The following is a 20540-nucleotide window of genomic DNA, read 5'->3' as shown; positions in this document are numbered from 1 at the left end:
TACCGGGTCCAGCATCTAGACCATCATTGTTTTGGTGTATCCTCTCTTACCATTCAAAGGAGCCCTGGTGAGTTTTGTTTTGTCTTGTCCATTCTAAATCCTCAGAAATCAAGAAGCACCACTCTTTGAAGGTTATTTAGGTCCCTTGGTGAATTCAAGGAAGGGGCAGAAAACTGAAGCAGAGCTAAGCCAAGAGTGGGGAGAGAAATCCCTGACCTTTCCTTGTCCTGTTGACCACCTACCAACAGGAACACCAGTTGCCTCCTGTCACTTCTGAACCATGAAGATCTGATGTTTGCCAGACCAGAACTCTGCTCCTGAAGGCGTCCCAGGGCTGCTGCTTCAGAAGTAGGTCACCACATCTTTCTTCCAAAGCCTCTCTTGCTGCCCTCGAACCTCAGACCTTTCAGTTCGCAGTCAAGTATATCAACCATTTGCACCACCCAAAGAGTTCTACATAGGGAGACAAACTCCTGGTTTTGAAAGAAGCAAATGAGCCCTTTTGGGATGGGGTCTCCACTTGGAGTTAACTCCTGTAACAATGGGCTGCTTTCTGCTCATGTCCCCAAGACAAACCTATTGCCATTGAATCAATTCTGCTGTTTGATTTGCTGTTTTCTTATTTCTGTTCTTAAAGAATAGTGTCACTGAGTAGAACAAACTTGCTGCCACTGGCACCTCCTCCAACCTCCTCATTTCATTTGAATCCTTATAATATCTGAGCAAGAGGTCGTACTAAAAATTCGCTCACCTGCTTTTTTACATATGAGGGAGTTTAATGTCTTCCTCAAGGCCGCACAGCTAATCAATGGCATAGTCAATGGCGTGCCTTTTTCTTCTTTCTTTCTTCTGTTCCTAGTTGAGTGGTTAGCATGTGTTGGTGGTGCTGCTCTTGTTGTTGACAGGCAACATCAGGTCAATTCCAATTCCCAGTGTAAAACTGCCTGGCCCTGCACCATCATTGTTGCTTCAGCCTATTGTTGTAGTCTCTGTGTCCATTTCATTGGGAGTCTTCCTCTTTTTCACGGATCTGTTACTTTACGAAGCAGACTGCCTTTGTTCCGTGACTGGCCTCTCCCGACATGTCCAAAGCTCGTGAGATGAAGTCTTCCCATCTTCACTTCGAAGGAGCCTTCTGCCTATACTTCCGAGACAGATCTGTTTGTTCTTTAGACAGACCACAGAACTTTCAATGTTATTTGCCAAAACCATAATTCAAAGACATCCATTATAGTCTGCTCTTCTTTATTCATTGTCCAACGACCACATATACATATGAGACCATCAGAAATACCATGGCTTGGGTCAGGCACACCTTAGGCTTCAAAGTGAAAGCCTTGCTTTTCAACGCTTTAAAGAGGTTCTGTGACGCAGATTTGCCCAATGTAATATTTGGTTTGATTTCTTTACTACTCCTTTCATGAAGAATGATTGATGGTAAATCCCAAAAAAAGTAAAATCTTTGACAACTTCAGTCTTTTCTCCATTTATCCTGTTGTCTATTGGTCCAATTGTAAGGATTTGGGTTTTCTTTACATTAAGTTGTAATCCGTTCTGAAGGCTGCTGTATTTTAGCTTTTATGTTTTGTTTGGTTTTTCCCACTTTAATTAGTAAGTGCTTCCAGTACTCCTCACATTCATCAAACAAAATGGTGCCATCTACATATTACAGGTTGTTAGCAAGACACCTTGCAATCCACATAGTCCAGCTTCGCCGCTTACTTGCTCAACACAGAGCTTGAATAATTATGGTGGAAGGATGCAGCCCTGACCTGACAGACACCGCCTGATTTCAGATCATACAGCCTTTCCTTGTTCTGTTCTTGGCCTATGGACAGTTTTCCCATGAGCATAATTAAATGCTCTGGAATTCCCATTCTTCATAATATTATCCACATTTGTTATAATCCACACAGTCAGATGACTTTGTATAGTGAATAAAACACAAGTAAATGTCTCTCTGTTGTTCTCTGTTTTCAGCCAAGATATAACTGAAGTTATGCCACAACCTCTTCTGAATCCTCATTGAGTTTCTGGCAGCTCCCTGTCAATGTACTGTGACCACCATTGTAAGATTATCTTGAGCAAAATGTTATGTGATATTGATGGTATTGTTCAACAATTTCCATTTCTGTTGGGCCACCTTTCTTTTGAATTGGGAAAGCTACATGGATCTCTTCCAGTTGATCGGTCAGGTATTTGTCATCCAATTTTCATACAGAACAGTGAGTGCTTCCAGTGCTTCATCAGCTTGTTGGGTCACTAAGGTTGATATTCTATCAAATTACTTGAGCCTTGTTTTCCAATAATGCCTTCAGTGCAGCTTGAAATTCTTCCTTCAGTATTATTGATTCTTGATTATATACTACCTCTTGGAATGGTGGGATGTTAACCAGTTCTTTTTGGTAAAATCACTCTTGGTAGTCCTTCCATTTTCTTTTTAAGCTTCTTGCATTGTTCAACACTTGGTCCATAGAATCTTCAGTATTTCAAGCCAAACCTTGAATTATTTCTTCAATTCTTTAAGTTTAATATATGCTGCCTGTGTCCTTCCCTTTTGGGCTTTTCTGCTCCACTGGAAACCGCTTTTGTTAGTATTAGTTTGGACAATGAATGAAAGGAGCATGAACTTATGCTAATGACTTCTAGAGTTCATGTTCTCTGCTTAGATGTATAGGTCACCTTTCATGTCACCTTTAGATGTCATCACGCTTGGCACAATTCATAGTAGACCATCATGGCTTGCACTTGGTGTTGCACAGAAAATATGCGTGTGTGATTGACATGAAAAATTATAAGAACCACATGATAATATCAATAGATGCGGAAAAAGCATTCGACAACATTCAACATCCATTCCTGCTTAAGTCACTCAAGAAGATAGGAATGGAAAGAAAATTCCTCAATATTATACAAGCTATATATGAAGAACCAACAGTCAATGTGGTAATCAGTGGAGAAAAGATGAAAACAATTCCATTGAAAAGGGGAACCAGAGAAGGATACCACTTGTCCCCACTCCTATTTAACAATGTACTGGAGGTCCTAGATAACAACATAAGACAAGAAAAGATACCAAAGGTAATCATCTAGGGAAGGAAGAGGTGAAACTGTCATTATTCACAGACGATATGATTTTACATATAGAAAATCCCCAAACCTCCACAAGTAGAGTCTTGCAAGTGATAGAGGAATATGGCAGAGTGGCAGGATGCAAGATCAACAAACGGAAGTCTATTAGACTGCTACACACATCGGACAAGATCACAGAAGAGGCAATTAAAAAACTAGTATCCTTTACAATAGCCGAACACAAATAGAAGTATCTATGGATATACCTGACTAAAAAAAAAAATGTGTGTGAGGAAAACTACAGAACACTATTACAAGAAATCAGAGTGACCTCAACAAATGGAAGAATATCCCCATGATCGTGGATTGGAAGACTCAGTATAGTAAAGATGTCAGTTCTGCCCAAGGTACTATATAAATTTAATGCTATTCAGATACGAATACCATCATCCTTCTTCAAAGAATTGGAAAAACTGATGACTTGGAAGTCAGAGTGGCACCCCATCAGACTCCACTGGAAAACACTCGTAAAGGCCAACAAACAGACCTTGAGCTATTTATAGGCTTTTCCATTTTTTGTCAGTGACTTTTATTTTATTACAGTTATTTTGGGTTTTGTAGTAGTTGTTGTTATTGTTTTGTTGGTTTTGACTTCCTTTGTTGTTATATTTGGTTTTGCCTGGTTTTGTACTTATTAATACATCTGCATGTCTATCTATATAAGATAGGGTGGATAAATAATTCAGAGATAAAAAGAATGGGACCAACGTTTCCAGGGGCGTATGGGAGAAGGGGAGATGGGAGAAGGAAGGAGAGGTGAGGGAGCCAACTCAAGGACAAGAGAACAACATGCGAACTAAAATCAATGGGGAAAAGAGCATAGGATGCTTAGTGGGGTTTAATCAAGGGCAATGTAGCAGCAAGGAATTACTAAACCTGAATGAAGGCTGGACATGATGGAGGAACAAGAGAAAATTAAAAAGAAATAGTGGAAAGAACCAGGAGGCAAAGGACATGTACAGAGGTCTAAATACAGACATGTACATATGTAAATATATGTATAATCAGTGGGGAATAGAGCTATGTACTCATATCTATATGTTAAGAATTGAAGTAGCAGATGGACATTGGGCCTTGATTCAAGTTCTCCCTCAATGAAAGAACACTTTGTTCTAACAATCCGGCATTCTGGGATGCTCATCTTCTGGACACACTCGCTGAAGACAAAATGGACGCATAAGCAAATGTGGTGAAGAAAGCTGATGGTGGTTGGCTATGAAAAGATATAGCATCTGGGGTCTTAAAGACTTGAAGATAAACAAGCGGCCATCTAGCTCACAAGCAACAAAACCCTTATGGGAGAAGCACCCCAGCCTGTGTGGTCATGAGGTGTCGATGGGATCAGGTATCAGGCATCTAAAATCCAGAACAAAATCATGCCCAATGTGAATTGGAGGAGGGGGAAATGATGTGGAGACCTAATGCCCATCTTTAGACAAGTGAAGATCCCCTAACAGAGGGGTCATAGGGGAGAAATGAGCCTATCAGGGTGCAGTATAGCACTGATGAAACACACAACTTTCCTCTAGTTCTTTAGTGCTTCCTTCTCCCCACTATCATGACCTCAATTTTACCTTACAAATAAGATTGACACAAAAAACATGGACACTGCTACAGATAAGAGCCCACAAAACAGGCAATCCAGGATAGATTAAACCCCTCAGGGCCAACAAGGAGAGTAGAGATACCAAGAGGGTTAGGGGATGGTAGGGAGAAGAAAGGGGAATCGACCATAAGGATCAATCTAGAACCCCCCTCTCAGGGGGGACAGATTTTGGAAAAGTGGGTGAGGGGTGATGGAGCATGATATAAGATATGGAAAAAACAATCTATAACTTATCAAGAGTTTGTGAGGGAGGGAGGGTGGATGAGGGAGGGGAAAGAAATGGGGAGCTGATATCAGGGACTCAAGTGGAAAGAGAATGCTTTGAAAACGATGATGGCGGCATATGTGCAAATGTGCTTGACACACTGGATGAATGTGTGGGTTGTGATAAGAGATGTAAAAGCTCCCAATAAAAGTAAGGGGTGGGGGGAAGGAAAGAAAAACATTAAAAGAAGATGTATGTGTGCATGCACACATATGTATATAATGTGGGAACTAAAACAAAAACAAACCAATCTGTTTTGGAAGAACTATGGCCAGAGTGCTCCTTGGAGGCAAGGGTGGAGAGACTTCATCTCACGTACTTGGGGCACGTCATCAGGAGAGACCTAAAGAAAGACCTCGTGTAGAGTAGAGGGCAGTGTAAATGAGCAAGGCTCTCACTGAGGGGGGGTTGCCATATTGGCTACAACAATGGCTCAAGCATAGGAACTCGTTGTGTGGATGGGGTAGGACCAGGCAGGGTTTCCTTTGGTTGTGCATTCGGTCAGTAGGAGTTGGAACCTACACAATGTCACCTACCAACAACAACAACACAAAAACGGAATCACTAACCTTGAACAGGTAGGGCCAAAAGAAGGTCAGAAAAGCACAGTGTGTGGGTCTCAAGCTGCAGTCCTTGTGCTATTACATCACTTTGTGGCAGACCTTGTTGGCAGGAGGCATCCTGTCAGGTTTGCAGGTGAAAATTGAACTGAAGCAAAGGCAGGTTCTTAGTGATGGACTCGCACAATATTTAGGGTTGTCTCAGCCCACCGGTGAGTAAGCTAGAGCACAGAAAAGCTGCGTATGTTTTGTTGAGAATGCCATGAAGCAGGTAACACCATTCACAGCTCAGTCACCCCTGGACTTTCTTTGGAGGCCCTGATTGCTCCCTCTACACAGAAGACTGTGCCCCTACTCCCTGATGTGTGTCTGAGCATGGCAGGCTGAGGGATCGGGATCTGGCTTATAAAGCCTTGCATGTGGCTTGAAAGCAATTGAGTTTTTCCAGAGGTCATGTGTCATTTGAGTGCAGGACATGCAGATTTTCCATTTCATTGCGTTATAAACTGTACTTCCAAATTCTTCTCAACGCTCAGTGCATTAAAGTTGGGGGTGGGGGTGGAGTGGGGGGAGAATCTGTTGCCTTCTGTCTTCCCGTGCCAAAGAAAATCAGGGAGAGGCCAATGGTGGTGCCATCGTCTTTGTCCGCCAAGGATTGACAGAGTGTTGCAGGTCTGTCTCTCAATTCCTCTGTAAAGACTGAATCAATGCGGAGAAAGGCAAGGCTTTGGACTCTGTGACTCACTCTCACTTTCTGCTATCCTCGAATAGATTGGTTGATGGGAGGTCATAGGGCTTCGAGTCCTCTAGCAAAAGGGAGCCAAATTAAAAGCCTGTTAAAGGTCAGTTAGCCCTAAAGAAGAGAGAAGTACGGAGGAATTTGTAATTAAATTCTTACAAGGAATTTTATCCAAAGGGTTTATTGTATTTTGAAGTTCAGAGCAATACCTGACATCTAGAGGGTCAAAGGTAGTTCTTTCATTGACTGCTTCCCAAAGGCAATTTGTCACAGTGAAAACCCAGAGGTGGCTGAGAAAAGGTTACATTCTTTGTAGAGACCAGTGCAGGGAAATGGTTAAGATGAAGTTTCAAATGAATCCCATCTGAAAGGAGAAAACTCAGCTGACTTTTACAGGCCCCATCATCATGCTGCCATTCAATGGCTTAACTTCAAAAAGGAAGGGACTGCCTCCACGAACAACTGTGCTTTTACCAGGAGACCAGAAGGAATGGATAGTGCCCAGCTACTATTAGTGAGCAGGTTGACCAAACGTTTCATGGACTATTCCAGTTTAAGAGGTATGTCAGGGGGTGGGGACGGGATAGAGAACAGAATTTCAATTTTCATGACTCTAAACTTTCTGGTGGCATAATGATTGTATACTGGGCTGCTAACTGAGAGGTCAGCAGTTCAAGACTACCAACTGCCTCCAAGGGAGACGATAGGGCTTTCTACTTGCGTGAAGAGTAGAAACCCACAGAGGCAGTTCTATAGGTCCCTGTGAGTGGCATTGGCTCCATGGCAGAGAGTCAGACATTCAGGAGCCATGGAGTGTAGACGAAACCTGAAACCAGGGCCCAGAGAAAAATGTTAAACCAAAAATAATCTCTGAAATCTTCCTAAAAGAAATCAATAATTTAGCTTGACTTGTTTTTAAAAAATGCCTGCCTTAAGAATCATGCTCTTTTAAGAATTCTCTTTGGGAAATCAAAAGGACAAAAGCACCTGGAAAGATAAACTAGAAATCTTAGCAGCTAGGCTGTTGGGGGGCGAGGGGGGCTGTTGTTAGTTTGCTTTTTTTAATCATTTTATTGGGGGCTCGTACACCTCTTATCACAATTCATACGTACATCCATTGTATTAAGCACATTTGTACATTGGTTGCCATCATCATTCTCAAAACAGTTTCTATTTGAATCCTTGGTATCAGCTCCTCGTTTTTCCACGCCCCACCACTACCCCTGATGAATCCTTGATAATTTATAAATTATTATTATTTTGTCACGTCTTACACTGGCCAACGTCTCGCTTCACCCACTTTTCTGTTGTTTGTCCCCCAGGGAGGGGATTGTATGTAGATCTTTGTGATCAATTACACCTTTCCTCCACCTTCCTGGTATCATCACTCTCACCATTGGTCCTGAGGGGTTCATCTGTCCTGGATTCCCTGTGTTTCCAGTTCCTATCTGTACCAGTGTATACCCTCTGGTCTAGCTGGATTTGTAAGGTACAATTGGTATCATGATAGTGGGTAGGGAGGAAGCATTAAAGAACTAGAGGAAAATTGTATGTTTCATTATTGCTACACTGCACCCTGACAGGCTCATCTTCTTCCTGCGACCCTTCTGTAAGGAGGTGTCCAGTTGCCTATAGATGGATTTGGGTCCCTACTCTGCACTTCCCCTCATTCACAATGATACAAGTTGTTCTTTGATGCCTGATGCCTGATCCCATCAACACCTCACGATCACACAGACTGCTGTGCTTCTTCCATGTGGGATTTGTAGCTTCTCCACTAGATGGTTGCTTGTTTATCTTCAAGTGCTTAAGAACCCAGATGCTAAATCTTTTGATAGCCAGGCACCATCAGCTTCCTTCACCACATTTACTTATGCACCAGCTTTGTCTTCAGTGATCGTGTAAGGAACGTGAGCTTCATGGAATGCCAGGTTAATAGAACAAAGTGTTCTTGCATTGAGGGAGTACTTGAGTGGAGGCCCAATGGCCATCTACTACCTTAATACTAAACTTATAAATTCATGTACATAAATCTATTTCCCCATCATATGTTAATATATTTACATGCTTGTGTTTAGATCTCTATAAATGCCCTATGCCTCCTACTTCTTTCTCTATTTCCTTTTACTTTCCTCTTGTCTCACTATCATGGTAAGTCTTCATTTGGGTTTCAGTAATTCCCTCATTTACATTGCCCTTGAACAAGCCTTACCAGGCCTCCTAAACCCTCCTTGCCATTGATTTTGGATCACTTGTCATTCCCTTGTCCTGGGTTTGTTAACACCAATTCCGTTCCCCCACCTCCCCGCTCCCATCAAGATTGTTTATCTCCACTATATTATCAAGATAGACCTGCAGATATAATAATATGCACAAAAAGCAAGACAGAGCAAAACAAAGCAACAAAAGAGAACAAAAAGACAACAACAACAAAACAAAAAATAACCCAACAAAAGTCTGTAAATAGTTCAAGGTCTTTTTGTTGACCTTTAGGACTGTTCTTCTGGTCTAGTCTGATGGGGTGCCACACCCTGGCCCCAATGTCTATTTTTAGTATTCTCTGGTGACTTCCTTGCTCTGCTCCCCTTGCTGTTCTGTTGCACCCCCTTAGTGTTTTGCCTCGGTGTGGTGGGGTCAGAATGGGTGCAATTCCCACACTGTGTCCCAGTGTTGTCACCCATAGGGATATGGGTCAGTGAGGGATGTCGTGTCTTGGAGTGGGGCTGACCATATGGTCCTCTCTGTGCATTGGCAGCTCTGAGTAGGGATATCGTCCTCAAGGCTTGGTGGGCCAGGATGTGCTCCACTCTCTCTTCCTTTCCCTTCATTTGTTCCCATGTGCTCTGATCAGACATGTCCCTCTCCCTGAGCTGTAGCTTCAGTGCAAATTCTTCTGGTGGGAGAGGGGCTCTCCAAGCAGTTGGGATTGGGGCTGTCCACTCAGACCTTTCTATCGGTTCCCTGCTTCATGCAGGTATGTTGCATTCACATCTTGGAGCACCGGGTTGCAGTCTGGTCCCTCTTTCCCTGTGCAGATATAAGCAATACCTTCCACTTGGGTGGGTTAGTGTCATTTTCCCCTGCTACACATATCTTATTTTTCCTTTCTCCTCGCCTTTTTAGGTGGCTACAGTATGTATGTATCCTGGATTTGGTCTGACACCTGCCATACTACCTGTACCTCATCCCAGGAATGACTGTATACAGTAGCTTTATCCCTATACTCCTTTTGCATTTTTTAAGCTTACCTCAGTGGACTCATGTTGTACTTGTCCTTTTGTGCTTGGCTTACTTTGCCTAGCATAACTACTTCCAGTTCTTCCCATGTGCTCATGGTTCCTTTTTAGCGATGTGTAGCACTCCATTGTATGGCTGCACCACAGTTTTTGATGCATTCATCTGTTAATGGAAATTTAGGTTGTCCCCAAATCCTTGCAATTATGAACTGTGCCGTGAGGAACATTGGAGCACAGATGTCTGGCTGTGGTTTGTTTCTTGTCTCTTCTGGGTATATGCCCAGTAGGGGGATTGCTGTGTTGTATGGTAGTTCAATTTACATCTGTTCTACATATTGCCACATCGATTTCCAGAGTGTCTTTATGTACCTACAGGTTCACCAGCAGTGGATGAGAGTTACTATCTCACCACAGCCCCTCCAACACATGTTGCCCTCTGATTTTTTGAAATGAGCTATCTTTGAGGGTGTTAGGTGGTATTTCAAAATTATTTTAATATGTATATTTCTCTTATGGCTAATTATTGGGGACATTTTCTCATATGTTTATTGGCCGTTTGGATCTCTGCCCTTGTGAAACTTCTGTTCAGGTCCTTTGCCCACCTCCTCAGTGGGCAATTAGTTTTCTTATTTTTAGAAGTTAGCAGATTATTGTATATTTTAGTAATAATGTCTTTGTCTAATGTGTCATTGCTAAAGATGTTTTCCCAGTCCGTGGACTCTCTTGGTGAATTATTTTGATGTACATGGGTGTCTTGTCTTCAGTATATCCCACTTGTCAATTTGTGACTCCTCTGTATTTGTGTGCTTCACTATTTCTGATAGCCTATGTGTTCCCTGAGCCAAAGTTCTCAGGTTTGTCCCAATTCCCTCATTAATGGCCCTAATAGTTTGGGGTTTTACCTCAAGGTCTGTTATCCACCTTGAGTTTATTCTTGAGCATGGAGTGAGATAAGTGTCTTGTTTCATTTTTCTGCAGGTAGATATTCCTTTTTTCCAGCTCCACTTGTTAAAGAGGACATCGGCTCCCATTTGATACCTTTTTACCCCTTATCCAAAATCAGTTGTCTGTATGCTGATGATTTTATTTCTGAGTTTTCTGTTCTTTTCCATTGGGCTGAGTATCTGTCATTATACCAATACTGTGCGGTTTTGACAACTGTGGCTGTATAATATATGCTAAAGTCAGGTAAAGCAAGCCCTCCCACCGTGTCCTTCTTCTCGAGGAGTTCTCTGCTAATTTGGGGCTTCTTCCCTCTCCATATGAGTTGGTAATCAGTTTTTCCATTTCTTTGAAGAAAGATGAGAGCAATGTATCAGGATTGCATTAAACTTAAATACTGCCTTGGGCAGTACTGAGATCTTTACTATATTGAGTCTTCCAATTCACCAGCATGGAATAGTCTTCCATTTGTTGGGGTCATTCTTGGTTTCTTGTAATAGTTTTCTGTAGTTTTCCCTCATATAAATCTTTTGTTCAAATTTTAGTCAGGGATATCCCTAGGTATTTCAATTTGTGTTTGGCTATTGTGAAGGGTACCACCTTATTGATCTCCTCTTCTGTGGTCTTATCTGATGTGTATAGAAGTCCAATAGACTTCTGTTTGTTGATCTTGTATCCTGCCACTCGGTCATACTCCTCTATTGCTTCCAGTATTCCCCTTGTGGTGTTTTTGGGGTTTTCTATAAATAAAATCATATAATCTGCAAGTAAAGAGTTTTGCCTCTTCCTTCCCCAGGTGAACTTTGATGTCTTTTCTTTGCCTTATGATGTTAGCTAAATACTCCAGTACAATGTTAAACAAGAGTGGGGTCAAGGGGAATCCTTGTCTGGTCCCCTTTTTCAGTGGAATTGTTTTTGTATTTTCTCCATTGACTACCATGTTGGCTGTTAGTTTTCCACATATAGTTTATATAATATTGAGGAATTTTTCCTTCGATTCCTATCTTCTTGAGTGTCTTAAAAAGGAATAGATGGTGTATGATGTCGAATGCTTTTTCTGCATCTATTGATATTATCATATGGTTCTTATAATTTTTCATGACAATGTGGTGAACAATACTAGTGGCCTTTTGTATGTCAAGCCATCCCTGCATCCCTTGTGTGAATCCCACTTGGTCATGGTGAATTATTTGCTTTACATACTTTTGTATTCTATTAGGCAGTATTTTGTTAAGGATTTTTGCATCAATGTTCATTAAGGATATTCGTCTGTAGTTCTTTATTCTTGTGGAATCCTTGCTCAGTTTGGAGTTTGCCATCTTTTTCTATGTTCTGTAAGTGTTTCTATAGGATTGGTGTCAGTTCTTCCTTGAATGTTTGGTAGAATTCTCCTGTGAAGCCATCTAGTCCAGGGGATTTTTTTGTTGATAATTCCTTGATAACTTTGTCTATTCATTCTATTGCTATGGGTCTGTTGAGATTCTTGACATCCATTGGGGATAGTCTAGGGAGGGGTTGTTTTTCCAAGAATCTGTCCATTTCTTCAAATTGTTGAATTCATTGGAGTACAGTCCTTCGTAGTACTGTGAAATTATCCTTTGATTTCATTAGGGTCTGTTGTAATGTCACCTCTTTTATCCCTCATCCTTGCTATTGAAATTTGTTCCCTCCTTTCTTTGGTTAGGTTTGCCAGCAGTCTGTCAATTCTGGTTATCCTTTCAAAGAACCAACCAACTTTTAGCAACATTAATTTTTTCCATCGTTTTCTTATTTTTCCTCTCCCGAATCTCAGCCCTGATTTCTATCATTTCTTTTCTTTTGCTATTAGTAGGATTGTCCTGATGACTCTGCTCCAGTTGCTATAAATTTTGTGACAGCATATCAATCATGACTCTCTTCCTTTTTCATGTGTGCATTTTTGCTGATAACTGCCTTTGCTGTGTCCCTAATGTTTATGTACGTCGTATTCTCATTCTCATTGATTTTCTAGAAACTTCTGAATGGTTGCCTGGTTTTCATTCATTAAGCTGGGAGAGTTTTCCTCCAAGAAGTCTCTCAATATTGTTGCAGATGACTTCTTTGTTGTGTCTTCCTCCGATCATCCAATTATTCTGATGTTGTTCCTCTTCATAGCATCAGACATAGCTCTTAGGTTTTCTTCAGCTTCTCTGATTATCTTATTAGATTTTTGTTCACGTTTGTTAAAGTCTGCTTAGCTGTCCTCTATGTCACTGGTGTGGTTCTCTGCCTCGTGCAGTCAATTGGAGAAGTCCATGTGTCTGCTACTGGTTTTTGTTATCTTGACCCTAAACTCTTATTTCCCTTTAGTGTATGGACTTTATCTCCTCTATTATTTTATCCTTTTTCTGTATTATTACCCTCATAGCCTCCAAGCATCATTCTGAAATTTTCTTTCTGTGGCAGATCAATGTCTGCTTCTTCTATGCATGTCATTATGTTCAGGACATCTGCCATTGCCTTTTGTTTCTCCTGGTTTGTTTGTTTGTTTTTTGAGGTCTTTGGGGCTGATTGCTGTTTGCATTGCATTGTTTTAGAGTAGCCAGGTGCCATTTTCCAGGGAATCAGAGCACACTGGCGGTCTCTCGAAGACTCATAGGAATGCTTCTTCAAACTTCCTGCAGCCAATTTCACTATGTAATTGGCCTACCGCTTTATCCTTCTGGGCTTCACTCTTACCCTAGTCAACCAGTATTCTGTTATTTGGAGGGAAAGTTGGAAAGTCTTTTCAGGGGATGCTGGTTGGGTTGTTGTGGACCCACGAGAATGGTGCTGCACTGGGTGATCTCAAAAGAAGCCAAGATGGTGTGGCCCACGATAGCTTGGGGTACCAAAGAGGATGTGCAAGGGTTCCTGCTGCAATAGGAGTGTCACAGAAGGCTGGTGGGTTGCCTACTTTGGTGTAGAGCACTCAGAATGGTGGGTGGAATTGCCCTGGTCAGGTAGATTGCTGTGGAGGTTGGGCAGAGGTTGCTGCAGCAGCATAGAACATTGGCGAGTGTTGATTGAGCTGCCTTCAGCTGTGTGAGGCACTATGGCAGGCAGGAGGAAGTTCCCTCAGGCACATGGGACCACAGAGGACAAGTTGGAGCTCCCCAGCGAAGCAGACAGGAATTCCCCCCAAAGAAGGTAGGCAGGATTTCCCCAGCCACATGTGAAGCATTGCGGAGGGTGGGCGCTTGGAATTTCCCCGCGAGGAAGTTGGGTGGGATATCAACTAGTGGAGCATCAGTGGGATTTCCCCAGCCTTGGGTTCCACTGCAGAGGGTGGAGCTCTCCCAGCTGGGTGGAAGGCAGGCCTAAATGCCTTAGGCTAAGGAGAGTGATCTGGAGGTTGGCAATGGCATATGAGGGAAAAGGGAAGAAAAAAAGAAAAACTAAGCCTGCTGAGACTGTGGAGGGACAGAGAGAAGAGAGGGAATCATTAGTAACAATAGAGCTGAGCCCAGATCCCTGCCCATGGGGCTGAAGGGGTTTACACCCTGCCCAGAGGCAGCAGAGACTGGGTGGGAGAGATAGAAGAGAAAGAAACAAAAGTAACAATATAGGTGAGCACAGAGCCACTAGCTCTGACGGTGGGGCTGTGGGGTTTAATCCCTGCCCTGAGGCAGCAGAAAACTGTGTCTATGTTGAGATAAAGCTCCTGTGTGGGCTCCAAATGATCCTGGTTACAACCGAGACAGTGGCAGGGTTAAGCTTAGACCCTAGCGGGGCTCCACTGTGGTAAACCAAAAGCCCCCAGCTCCCAAAAAGCTAGTGGATCTGTGCCTACTTGTCTTTATGATGCTCCTCCTGTGACCCAGCAGTGTGGAATTTCCCTCTCAGTAACTCCCCTGCGCTCATTTCTGCAGAATCCCTCTGGTAGGTGTTACTCAGTTGCCATCTCCTGGGAAGTCTGGGTTGTTTATTTTAACCAGAGAGAAACCATCAGAAAAAGGAAGAAGAGAATGGCCACCCAATAAGACCTAAATCAGTATCACTAAATTGTACCAGTCTAACCAGTTGAATCAGTGTGTGTTCTACTATGCATATTCTCAACAAAATAAGTAAATGTGGGAGGGGATTAAATCTGAATGACAACTGTCTCCTTAAAACTATTGCAATTCTCAAAGCCAACAAGAATCTCAGAGGAGCGGGTTACTATGGACCATGAAATATTCTAAAGACAATGAATATATGTGAGGGGACTGGGGGGTGGGGCTGGGAAGGGGTGAATGGAAACAGTTTTTAAGAATGCTTGAACCCAAATTCAGGTTCTCAATAGACGTTGAAAGGAAACCTAATGGTGCAATGGTTAAGCATTCAGCTGCAAATGGAAATATCAGAGGATTCAAACCCACCAAGCGATTCGGAAGAACCAGTCCCGTAAAGGTCACTACCAACCAGCCCAACCACAAGTATATCTGTCTCTAAAAAGTCCACAGACACCAGGAAAACCCTGTGGAGCAGTTTTCCCAGTGCTGTAAGGTCTCTATGAGTCAGAAATGACAACAGTACACAACAACAACATAAGCACTTTACGGTCATTGAAGCATGCCCACATCGAGGTGCTCAGGGAGTAAGAGTGGTTCCAGAGAGCAGGTGAGAAAATTCAGAATGAGATGTCTTACTCCAGGTGATGATAGGCTTTGGACCAAGTAGTATATTTTGATTGCTGGAAGGAGCCCTGAAAGTGGAGTCTTCCCTTCAAAATTCCAACTGACCTCTATGCTCTAAGTCAAAGGGGTAATAAAATGCAGCCTGTGGGCCCAAACCCCATCCACTGCCTGTTCTTGGACAGTCTGCAAGCTAAGAATGTCTTTGACATGTTCAAATGACTGAAATGTATCAATAGAAAAATATTTTGTCACACACACATAAACTACTTGAGATTCAAATATTTCAGTGTTCATTTTGCAGATGCCCAGCCCACCGCCAATGCCCCCTGCCCTATCACCTCCTTACTTCTGGCCACCCTATGCACCGTAGAACCAAATATTTCTGATCCTGAGCCATCTTCATGATGGGTTGCAGATGCTGTGAACCATCAGCTTTTCATTGGCCAGTTTTTCACAAATACATCACCAGGTCCTTCTGCCTGACTTGCCTTGGTCTGGGCCCTCTATGGAAACTGCCTAGGTAGCCTAACAACACACAAACCACCACCAACAGACAACCAAGGCTGCACATGAGCTGCACAGACTGGGAAGTGAATCCAGTCTCCCACAAGGAAGACAAGAATCCTGCTGCTGACCCACCAGTACCTCAGTTCACATCCATAAATTAAGGTTTAGGGGGACACAATCATGCCCATTCATTGACATACAGTCTTTGGCTGAATTTGTGCTTCAGTGGCAGACTTGAGAATTTGTGGCAAAGACCCGATGGGCCACAAAGCCCAAGATATTCATTATAGGGGTCTTTGCCTAGGGTTGTAACTCTCCCCCAAGATCACAGGAGAGAAAGAGCTGAAAACAAGGAGCATACTGGGTACCCCTTTCAGAGACCAGAGAGGAGAGGCCTGTCCTCTCCAACCAAGATGCCTTCATACCAGGCAAAGGCCAGGAGGCCACACTGCTTTGGCATTCCGAGGTCTGAGGGAAGCTTCTCTGTCATGAAATTCTGACCCCTGTGGTGACTGCCAGCACTGTGCAGTCATTGCAGTCAATGATCTATGCGTTTGCAGCTCCCCACTCAGGCTACTCAGGCCACCCTACTATCACATGGTAAATAACAGGCTGTAGTTACACAAGTGGGTAATTATATCACCGGGGAGGCAAATAGAAGCATCTGGTGGCTCCCTTTGTGACTCCAGGCCAAGCAATCTGTCAGATATGCCACAAGCCTGCGGGGCAGCCCTCTGGACCTCCCCACGAGGAGCAGGATTTGCAGTCGCGACTTGCCTGCTGCCTTGGTCTTGTAGACGACGCCTAATACAGAGGGTTCAGAAGAAACAGAGGTGAGTCGCACCTGAACCCCCAGAGAAGTTGACATTTATCTCCTTGTGCCTGCCGGCCCCTCCACTGGAGCTTTGCACCTCAACCCTCAGTGCCCCAGAGTGCACAGAATGTTCTCGGGGACAAGGGGAAGACAAGGTGGCATTGTTTGCCAACAACAAGCTTGATTCATCCCTTTGTTAAGACGGAGCTGGAGCTGGAGCGGGCTGTGTCTGCTTGCGCGGTGAAGTCGGCACAATTGACAGTGTTCACAGCCCTGTTGATTGGGGTTGTTCCACCTGCATAGAATTGGCTACGGGAGGGGTTTCCATATTCAAGTCGTGCCGCAGAGCCTGGTGGTTGGGTCTCTGGTGACATAAATCTTGGCCTGCCATGCTCCGCATTCCAGCAGTCCATCTGAGAATGATTTGGGATTTGGGGGTGGGGGATGGTGGGTCACACCTAGAGTGGTCAGATGGAGTCTGAGTGTGAGCAGGGATCTTGAGCTAGAGAGAAAAGGCCAGGGGCGTACACAGACACAGGGGGCACAGGCTGACCCATTTCTAGTACATGGTATGGATTTTTCCAGCAAGAAACCAATGTAGGAATTGGCAATTAGTGAAGGACAAGACCCAAACCAAACTGACTGCTAGGGAGTCAATGGCAACTCACAGCAACCCCGTAAGGCAGGGCAGAACTGCTCCCTGTTCAGGGCTATACCTTTCCGTGGGACTAGAAAGCCTCATCTTTCTCCCAGTGAATGCCAAGTATTTAAAAAATAAGAAATAAAGTTTCAAATAGCTGAAAAAAAGGAAGGACAGAAGTCGGAAGGAAAAAAAAGGGAGAGAGTGTGTAATTTTTGCCATGATTGCTGCGGTTGTTGACCTGTGAGCTGGTCGCCGCATTGAGGGCAGGAGGGAGTGCAGTAGCTGTGTGCAGCACATACGCCTCTCCGCACAGCCACTCAAGCCGAGACTCGGCCAGGCGCAGGCGGGAAGGGCTCACAGTATAGTCTCTACATGGCTGACTTTAGGATTGTCTCGGTGGGCCTGACGGAAACAGGAACGTCTCTTAAAGGAGACAAGCATTCCCATAGCAATACTCCAAAAACCCATCCGTATTTCCAATGCGCTCCCTTCCTTGAGTTTTCCCTTCGCGAGTACCTGCATGCAAGAGAGCTTCAGCCCCATCCCCGGTCTTCAAGGCTGCTGTTGGCTTCCCTTCCTCACCAACCACCTCTGGATTTCAGTCTTCCTGAGTCCGCTCACAACATTATGTAAGCCAATTCCTTTGTGATTAGTCTCTGTGTATCATTTGTCTGTCTGTCTGTCTGTCTATCTATCTATCTATCGATCTATCTATCTATCGATCGATCTCATTCTGGTTCTGTTTCTCTCGTTGAACCCTTATCTGATTGATCCTTACTCTAGTCATGCAAGCTAGCGTTTGGTCACAGGTCTAAGGCACACATAAGTCCATCAGCAAACTCGTTCTCAACTCTGAGTCACCTAAGATGTGACCCTTTTCTAGGCAAAGAATAGCTCACTAGAGGCACAGTTTTCCCTGAGGATGTGAGCAGGGGCTACAGAAAAATCCGTGGTAATGGACAGCTCACAAAACCTTGAGCATTGTCTTCCTCCCACCCTCTGAGGAGAATCCCACCGGGAGGGCCTCCCTGGAGCTTGTAGGAGCTTGTGGTCTCTGCATTCCTTGGTATTATGTTTTCCTAGTAACCAGGTAGAAAAACACCAGACTTGATGATGCTGGATAGGTCACAGACACCAAATCTTTATTCAGTACAAGTTTTTCTCTGCCCTGCCCACTTCTAGCCCTTGGACCAAAGGGCAGGACCTAAGGTGGGTAACCTTTGGCTGTTTGGGGAGGGGTTGTTTTCTTTATGCTTCTAGAGTTATCTACTCATTAAAACATCTGATCAGAACAATTTTTTTCTATATTCAGATTATCTGGGTCTCCACTCTGCCACCAGAGCTGTGGACACAGTTGTAGGGTGGCCGGGTAGCAAAGCTGATAACTAGTTGGGCCACGGAGCACCTAACCTTCATTGCGAGCCCACCCTGCAAGCCACTGGCTCCCTTGGAAAGGATGCAGAGGGCCTGCCTGTGGGAAGAGAGGAGTGAGCACAAAAGGAGAAAGTTGGCCACCAGTGAGGACGAGTCCTATTTCTTTCAACCCCCTCATCTAGGGAGGCCCAGGATCCAGGTGGTTGCACCTCAGGCTAGAAACTGCTGAGTTGGACTTCATGTATGTTTATGTTGTGTTCAGATTGTCAGATCTACTGGTCTGTGAAAACACAACTTAGGAGGTTTCTGCTTGTTGTTTACTTCCGCAAAGACGCAGGAAGCCATTGACTCACACAAGACGTCTGTTTTTAATGATGCCCTATTGAAAGCCCTGTGCATGAGAGGATGGCATGCACATGTTCCTGATAAAACTCATTTATCCCTGTGGTTCTCCATCAATGAATCCACACAAGCACAGCTAATGTAATAAACATCGAGAACAACGGCTGTTCCTCTTTCAGCATCACTGTGAGTAGACAAGGGAGTGTGGTGATTCCATGGAAGATTTCCAGATTTCCATGCGGGAAAGCCTGCAGACCACAGTATCTGCCATGTTGCCTTGATGTAGGACAGGTCTCAACAGACTACAATGGGCTAGGAAGTCAGGTCTGGGGACCTTCTTCCAACAATCGGTCCGTAAAAACCCAGTGGCTCAATCACGGCAGTCAGATCCACACCTGTCAGTGGGATGGTGCAGGCCTGGTAGCATTCATTCTGGTGTGCAGGGCTCACTGTGAGTTAGGGGACAATTCAGCAGCAGGTAACACCAACAACATGTGTGCAGGGCCATGTACTAAGCTTGCAGCCCAACTCTGCTTCATTGCCTACATGGTAAAACAAGGTTCATTTTCTTAATGAAAAGCCTCTTTGACTAAACCCTTTATCCTGCACAGAAAACTGTCTTGCTGTGCTGTGTGTGCCTGTTTGCATGTGTGTGCGTGTATGTGTGTGTGTGCGCGCACGCGCTCAGGACAAGACTATAGAGTCCTATTAGTTTGAGAACAATGTTTTGGCTAAGATGGAAGATTCTTACATGGCTGGATACCTTTTCTGGAAAGTTCAAAACAGTCACATAAGACAAGACAGGTCTTTGTGCATAGTTGAGCCAACATCAATTTTATATCATACTAGGGAAAAACAAAATTGATCACGTAGTAGGATTATAAAGAGATTTCCCCCCAGCTTTGTCTCCCTCAAAGATATGACAAACATGAGAGGCTTTTTGCCAGCATATGGTAGGAGGTCAAATGCTCAGAGACATCCTCCCTGAAGTCATTCAGTTGTCACACTACTGTCTGGGCCCACCACAAGTAGGGCCCGCTCCCTGCTGTTAAGGACAATGGACTACTTTTCCATAAAGGCTTGTGACCATAGGTTTGGTCCCTGTAAATGGGGTTTACACCCTACTGATAATGGATCATGGAGATCCAGAGAACAGGTCAAACCTGCTCAGTGACATCCAAAGTTAGGCTGCCATCCTGAATCTAGGATTCACCCTCCTTGTCACATGTGTGTCCCCACTTCCTCCCCTTTCTATTGCATGTAGAATCCCTAGATTATCTCCCTCTCATTGCTGTATAACCTATAGTGCAACCCCTTCCTGTGATGTATGTCTTTACCTGTAATTAGGAGGCTTTAATGCCCCCCAAAAGATATATAAGCCTTGGTTAGCAATAAAGATTATCCCTGACCTCAGCTCTTCACTTCCTCTCCCCTGGTCCTCGCTCCCCTGTTCCATTTCCCCGTGTCCTCCTTTCCCTCCCCCTCTCTTCTGCCCTCTGGTCTCCCATCTCCACGTGGACCACAGCGGGGCTGAGGTGAGCATGCTACCTTGAAATGTGTCTGACTCCATTCTTTCAATATCTCTTCTATTGCTCATGCTCTCTAGGACTTTTTTATAAACTATATTTACATATCTCACTGTACAATTGCAACTATCAAACCCGCAATTAGTTGTGAGGGACTGGTCTTTCCCCAACATCTCATGAATACTATTGTTCTTAAAGGAAAGAGAATACGTTCATATATGCATGCTCATTTACCCAG

The sequence above is a fragment of the Tenrec ecaudatus genome, chromosome 2, assembly GCF_050624435.1.
Source record: "Tenrec ecaudatus isolate mTenEca1 chromosome 2, mTenEca1.hap1, whole genome shotgun sequence".
Taxonomy (NCBI): domain Eukaryota; kingdom Metazoa; phylum Chordata; class Mammalia; order Afrosoricida; family Tenrecidae; genus Tenrec; species Tenrec ecaudatus.
The sequence above is the reverse complement of the archived record's forward strand: the minus strand, read 5'-3'. Positions refer to the sequence as shown.